Source organism: Triticum aestivum, chromosome 2D, assembly GCF_018294505.1.
Source record: "Triticum aestivum cultivar Chinese Spring chromosome 2D, IWGSC CS RefSeq v2.1, whole genome shotgun sequence".
Classification (NCBI taxonomy): Eukaryota; Viridiplantae; Streptophyta; class Magnoliopsida; order Poales; family Poaceae; genus Triticum; species Triticum aestivum.
This window is the reverse complement of record NC_057799.1, coordinates 22,625,759-22,633,382: the sequence shown is the minus strand read 5'-3', so window position 1 is coordinate 22,633,382 and position 7,624 is coordinate 22,625,759. Positions and strand designations below refer to the sequence as shown.

General features: G+C 49.6%; 1 pseudogene; it reads left to right on the top strand.

Annotated features, from left to right (window-relative positions):
- The first annotated feature begins 2,627 nt into the window (after nucleotides 1–2,627).
- On the top strand, nucleotides 2,628–7,382 carry LOC123048399 (uncharacterized; annotated as a pseudogene).
- Nucleotides 7,383–7,624: the final 242 nt, after the last annotated feature.

Here is a 7,624-nt window from a genome sequence, read left to right as displayed (position 1 = left end):
TGCATACAACGTTTGATCTGATCCGTACTGACTCGTAGCGCAGCGGAAGAAGAGTCGGTGGAGATCGTCGGTGCAGATCCCCGCAGCTAGGATTTACAACCTCCCAACCGTGAGGATGTACCCCCTCTCCGGACAGCCCTTCGGGAGGCGGTCGGACAGTCCCCCGGACGATGTTGCGGACAGCCCTTCGGGAGGACCCTCGAAACTCGGACAGCCCTTCAGGAGGACACTCGAACAGCCCCTCGGGCAAAAGATCAAAACTACAATCTCTCTATGGGGTTGCACACATACGGTGTCAGCGATCCGGCAGGGCTTCGCCGTCCAGAATTAGTTCCTGCCGGATCCCAGACAGCGTTTCGGCTCTACGAAACTATTTCGCTGGAAGGGGGAGAGAAGCCACACAAGTCATGGCATGTGCATGAGAGCAAGGGATGATCCTCTAGGCAGCCCCCTCCACCCCAATTTATAGGCCAAGCCCAAGGGTGGTTTCTCCAAGAAGCCAAGGGGGGAAATACCAAAAAGGCACTCAAGGTGGCTTGTCCAAGAAGCCACCCAAAAAGCACTTTCACTATTCATGACGACATTTTTCAGCGTCTGTTCGAACAAAAAATATTTATGTGGGTCTAGAACATTTCCAGTACCCACTATAATAATTTTCGACGCGTTCCGGAACATTCCAGATTAGTGATTTTCATCTGCGAAAAGCAAACAAGAATGCGATTTCACTATTCATGACGACAGTTTTCAGCGTCCGTTCAAACTGAAAATATTTATGTGGGCCTAGAACATTTCCAGTACCAACTTACAATAATTTTCGACGCGTTCCGGAACAATTCTAGATTAGCGATTTTCATCTGTGAAAAGCAAACAAGAATGTGTTTCACTATTCATGACGATATTTTTCAGCGATCATAAATTCTGAAAATATTTTTGTGGGTCTTAGAATAATTGCAGTACCCACTAAAATGATTTTGGATTCGTTCCGAAACAATTCCGGATTAGTGAATTTCTCTCAGACTCCCCGTCTAGTATTCAGCAGATAGATGACCCTTAAGCATGTGACCCTATAGGTTTGGTGAAGTATAGACATGACCGGAACAGCTTCCGATCAATGATCAACATCGGAGCCATGGACACCCATATTGATCCCTATACCCACACGAAGAAATATTCAAGTGAACCTCCAGTTGCCGTGTGTTATTCCCGTTGCTTCACGATATGTTACAAACACCCGAGGTGATATTTATCTGCATCCCCGTAAATCAACAACTTGTCCACTATGCAAGTTACCTCGATACCGGTTTTTTTCTCTTTTCTCGTTTTCGTGTTCCGGTATCCCTGTGATCAAATCACATTGTGTATGGCCAGACGATGACGGATACCGTGACACCGAGAGGGCCCGAGAATATCTCTCCATCGCCGGAGGAGCAATTCCCAATCTTGAGCTATCTGGTTTCTAGTCATACTTTTCCGTGAACCCGTAAGCCGCCGTAACAGCCACCCATTTACGGATGACGTTTAACAAACCCCAAAGTTCACGAAGCAAGCACGAAGGAACTCGATACTCTCATGGTCCGAGGAATTATGCAAACATTAACTTCTCTGTGTTATTAACCATTAACTTGTGACGAATGTATCTCATAGCATAACATCAATTTGGGTCGATCCAACACAATCGTTCTACTAACATCGTGCCCTCAAAATTGCCAGCATAGACATGCCCATGATCAGGAAAACAGGATCATCATGCAATACTTGAGCCAGTCTTAGAGGCAAGACTAGGAATACATTTTACCGTTTATTATACCACACATGCATATGAGTTTCCCTCCGAGCCTCGTGTTATTGCAGACTCGGGAATCATAGCAGTTATAGCATGGAACATAAACATTCACTACAAACTTGGAGATACAAAATAACTGTTATTACTGCCTCTAGGGCATATCTCCTACAGCACATCCACCACCTTCTCCACCCTCCTCCCACGTCGTCAAAGACGCCACCAATTGTCACCACTAAGAAAAGTCATCACTGTCACAATGCCCCATAGCTCTTCGCCGTCTCCGGTTCCGTCGTCGGAACCATTTAGGGAGCCACCGCCACCATCCTCGCGAGCTGCGAGTCACCTCACTGGCCTGCTCTAGCTGGCAAGCCACCTCCTGAGCCATGCCGTTGAATGCTTGAGCTCCTTCACAGCAAAGAATGGAATCCCCACATTCCCGCTTATCGTTCCGTTGGCCACTACTCGTCCGAATGAGCGAGCGACATGAGAATGAAGACGACGACTACGGTTGCAACAATGGTTGATGGCTAGATCAAATCCCAGGCTTGATGCTTTCCCGTAGACGGGGGAGAGGTGCCCGTGATGACTTCACCACTCTTGATGCTTTACAACTTCGGTCCTATTTTAAATAGACCTTGTATATGAATTCGTGTATTTTTTTAGTATGTGTTCTACAACTTTGGCCTGGAGACATCCTGTGCCGGAATTCGGCCCAACTAAACACGAAGCCCTAAATAAAGGCCCACCTCTATCATCCACCTCCTCAGTCACAGACCACTCCACTATCCACTTCACTCGCCACCCCTAAATCCCCAAACCCTCGCCGGCACGCCCGCTGCCGACCATGGCTGGTCCCCGGCAAGCGCCGTTCACCAACGTCGACCCCGCGATGGAGGCCGATCTACGAAGCAGGCGGCGCGACCCGCATGAGGTGGACCGATCCACGGAGGAGCTACTCACCCGCATCTGCACCGAGCTCATCCCCGACCTGCGCGCCTCTAACGGCGTGGACCGCATCATCCTGAACGACGCCCACCTCCGCCACGCCTGCCGACTCGCCGGCCATCGTCACCGCCATCTCCACCATCCTCGAAGCGCACACGGGACCCATCCCCTACGCCCGTCTCACCTCCAGCCACATGAGCGCGTACCAGGCCCAGCTCGCGCGCTGGCTCCAGCTCCTCGCCACCAAGGGCGTCCAGGAGCTCACCCTCGTCAACTGCCCATGGCCGCTCGACGTGCCCCTTCCGACCGCGCTCTTCGGCATCGCCAGCTTCACTTGCCTCTACATCAGCCTCTGGAAGTTCCCGGACATGGCAAGATTACCGACCCGCACCTCCTTCCCCCATCTCTGGGAGCTCGACATCTGCAGCGTTGTCATGGAGGACGGGGACATCGACGTTGTCGTCGCCGAGAGAGCCCCATCCTGGAGACCTCAACATCCATGGATGCAACAAGGGGCTGCGCCTTCGCCTCGTCAGCCAGAGCCTCCGGTGCGTCCAAATTTGCAGCTCCGTTCCGGAGGACATCGCCGTGGTGAAGGTTCCTCGCCTCGAGCGGCTCATCCTGGAGGGGTTCCGGGGCAATGACGGCGGCTTGTGAACCAGGGTCAGGATTGGTGATGCTTCCAAGCTGCACGCATTAGGAATCTTGCAGCCAGGGAACACCATCCTGGAGAGGCGAGACAACATCGTCATGGTGTATACATCTCCTGTCTGTAGTCTAACAGTTTCTTCAGTTAGTAGAATGTCCAGCTGTTGGAGGTCCAATACTGGATATGTGATTTTTTTGTTCAATTGGTTTCATTCCAGGCCGGGATAAATGCGAGTTCAAGCGCCACCACTAGCGTCAAGTTCCTGAGTCTGAATGTGCGTTTCGGAAGCCACACCGATTCCAAGATGGTTCTCTCCATCCTCGGCTGCTTTCCCAATTTGGAGGCACTGCACATTATGGTATTTTATTATTTCATGTTTTGCTTACATTCATACCGGTTTCCACTATGTCTTATGTGTAGAATGTTTGTGGCAGCAGATTTTGTTCGCTGCAGATGGTGTGTTTTCAGCTTCTGATTGATTAACTACAGATAATGTACTATTATGCAATTCTCCAAATGTTGTTTCCTTTGCTTCTTTACCTCTTGTTATAGGGTCTCTCACCGTGGCCATATATCATACTACTTGGCAATATTCATGCTGTCGATGTTGTAAGTGGCATGCAGGTCTCGTTTCTGACTTTGAAATTTATACATGATAAACTAAACACATTGCCACCTACAGTTTTTTGGAGTTCCATGCGGTTTATCATGTTACTCTAAACCGTGTCACATCAGGCACTTCTCTATGGTTAATTAATACTCCCTCCGTCCCAATTTACTTGTCTTAGATTTGTCTCCGTATCTAGTGTTAGATACATCTGTATCTAGACAAATCTAAGACAAGTAATTTGGGAGGTATGTGTCATGGTTCACACCTGAAACTTTGCTTTAAAGAACAAATCTCACAAGATATGCACATGCTCCAGTGGATTTATTTGATAAACTGTGCACCTGTTAGGACCACCATCAATACAGACTTTGTTTCATTTTTCTTCAGCAACAACCTTGATTGATTGGACCATGTTTTTGTTGCGATCGACAATGGTAGCAAGCACATGAATTGTTTAATGAGATCTCTGGATATACTGTGCAACTTGTTATGTGTGAATAACAAACATGAGGAACTGCATAGTGCATACACCATATCAATTTCTGATCTTTCACGTGTTGGCTACTTGGTAAGCTAGTTGATAGTTGTTACTTTCTGCTAATTTCACATGTGGAAGTATTGATCATTGATTTGCACAGCTCTGTCGAGTGAATGATCATAACTGTCAAGCATTCCATTTATTATGAGCCATCAGGCTTTTTCTAGTCACGCCGCACTAACTTTAGGAGAGCAATCTCCACCTTTAGGGCCTGTATTTCAGCTGTGAATTTTGCAACTCACATGCAGTTCCAGACATATGGAACATATATATAATTATCTCGCTCATTCCTACCTACAGTTTGTTGGTGATCTGTGTGATATTACCTCAATGCCATGTTAGTTCTTTGCTACTAGACCATGTCATGTCATGAGTTAAGTCTGATTAACTAATTACAAAGTTTTTGTCAGGCTTCTATTTATTCTTAGCCATCAGGTCTTCTTTACACATACTACAGAGACTAGAGTACAAAATGATATTTCTGGGGGTTGCATTGCATGTTAATTTCATTTAGTTATGAAATTTGTTATGAATTCTGGGTGGTGCAAATTGCTGCCTACAATTTGCTGGAGGGGTCTGTGTAGCATGCCATATATATTGATGTTTTGCTTCTATGATGCATCGTATTAGGCAGTTATGTCTGATTAAATAATTACAAAGAAGGTGTAATGACTTGTATCTGAAAATTCTTCTTGAAGAATATATTTGGAAAAGTGTACATGTGTTAGGAGAACTACACTGCAGCTCGAATCTGTAGCCTCACTTCTAATTTTGTTATACATGAACTGTAATAATGAGGCAACCTTAGTTGCTGTTTTTCTGTACTACTAGGCTACTTGGTGTTTAGCTCTACACACGGAGATATTGGCATGTCATGTCTCAGACATATTAGTGAAATCAAGCTACTGTTTGTTACGCCATACGGGGTAGCATCTAGGTATGCCTCGTAGTATAATGTACAATATGTGTTTCACGAGTCACCACATAGGTTGGGGCTTCATTTGAGCACAATATCTGCCACCTTCCTCAGATGCTTTCCCAATTAATAAGAGGCAGAAGAAGGTGAACCACACCCCCCCCCCCCGCCCCCGCGTCGTCTCCTCCGAGGCGACTCGGGGGAAACCCTAACCGCCGCCGCCGCACCCCTCCTCCCCCCTCCCCTTCCCCTCCGTCGCCGCCAGCCGGCGTGCGCTCGACACCGATGAAGGTGGCGGCGGGGGATCTGGCGGCTCCACCTCGCGTGGAGGGCCTCGGCATCCGGGGCGGCGGCCCCGGGCGGAGAGCGCCGGGTGGCCCGGGCGGCGGGCCATTCCGGCTGGAGCTAGTGAGGCGCCTCCCTCGGTCTCGCGGGGGACGAGGAGGCGTCGGTCCACGGGCGCCGGTGTGCGGCCTCCCCTGCGCGGTTGCGGCCGCCAGATGCATCTCATCCTCTCCGCCCCGATCTGCTCCTTCCATCGCCGGATCCGGGTCCTAGTGGCTTTGGCCGTTCTTCCCGGGCGCCGGCAGCGCGGATCTCGTCGAGTGGGGTTGGATCTGGGGGAAACCCCTGGCCGGCGCAGCCACATCGCAGGCGACGCCATGGGCGTCGTTCCCCTCCCTGGAGGCTGTGGTGAGGATCCTTCTTCCCCTCCTTCCGTTCCCTGCTAGGTGAAAGCCTAGGTCCCCTGTTTCGGGCGGCGACGACACATCCGTGTCGTGTTCCTTCTTGGAGGCGCAGTCCGGGGATCGCAGGGGCGGCGAGAGAGTCGGGTTGTGGGTGTGATGGTGGCGGGTGGCAGCTTGGCTCGGCGCTTCTCTGCCTTTTTTCGGTGGCTCATCGCTGTTACCCGTGTTGCTGTGACTGTGGCCGACAGCTCTAGCCCTTCGGTGTGGCTTAACCGCGGACGACGACGGTGCTCGGAATGGTGTGCTCTGTGCTAGCAGGTCTGCTCCTAGTTCCTTCCTCATGCGCAGCTTGGACGTCTTCCTCTGGGTTCTAGGGTGAACCGAGCTGCCGCCTGCCGGTGCGGCATCCTTCGAGCCAGGATGAGAGGGCAGGGGCCCTTTGCAGTGGCAGTTCCAGAGGAGTGTCTGTTCTGTCTTCGAGTTTGGCTACGATCACGAAGCTTGCGCGGTGGTGCATCCTCTCAAGTCCGTAGCTTGTCCGGTTGGTGTAGGTCGTCCTGTAGGGTGATGGCGGCAGCATGGCGTGCTTGCTATCGCTACTGCCTTAGAGTCTGTTTCGCTTTGCTCCTTGTATCAGCCGCTTGTTTCTCTTTTTGCTTTTCTTGTTAGTTGGTGTTCTTGTAATCCTGGCCGGTTGATGGCTTTGTTAATTCAAAGCCGGGCTCTTCTTGAGCCTTCGTTCTAAAATTAATAAGAGGCACTGCAAGTTATTAATTTGCGTTATATGCTCAGCATGATTCATCATAGCTGAACTTTTGAGTGATTTAGTTGCTTTTTTGTCCTGCAGTCTAAAAAATGTGATTATGAAGCTGGCAGTGCCAGGCTGAATCTCAACTTTTGGAAGCTGGTCAAGCCCACTGAAAGCGTCAAGTCGTGCATCAAGGTGTTCTCTTACAAAGAATTCCGAGGGGAGCTCGGGGAGGTTGCCTTCCTAAAGTTCTTCTTCGGGAGTGCAAGGGTGCTAAGGACTGCGTCCGTCTCCATGGCTAACCCGAGCTTCATGTGATCCTCAATGGATGAGGCAACTCATAAAGCGCAGCAAGCTTCTAACAAGATGGCCAGTAGTTGCTGCGTAATGGTGCTTCTCGGGAGCACAGGTCCTGAAGGAGGCAGGCCCTGGAGCTTCAAGACAGGTAATAATTACTCCTTTGAGGACCCTTTCTCAGTGGTGCAGATTTGCCACAAAGCTTAATATCTGTGGAGCAATGGAAGTTTTCGGATGTGAGCTATGAAGCATGTATGGTATTACGATTATAATTCAGACTTTGAGTTAAATTCGTGGTCCGATGTTTGGTGGGAAAATCATAAATACTATGCACTGATGATAGTTTGCTTGCCGTGCAACCTGTATCATCAGTTTCCCACAGTATATGCTCTTTGCAACATTTCGAGTGCAGCAGCAGCATGTTTCAACTGCCTTTTGTGCATCATGTT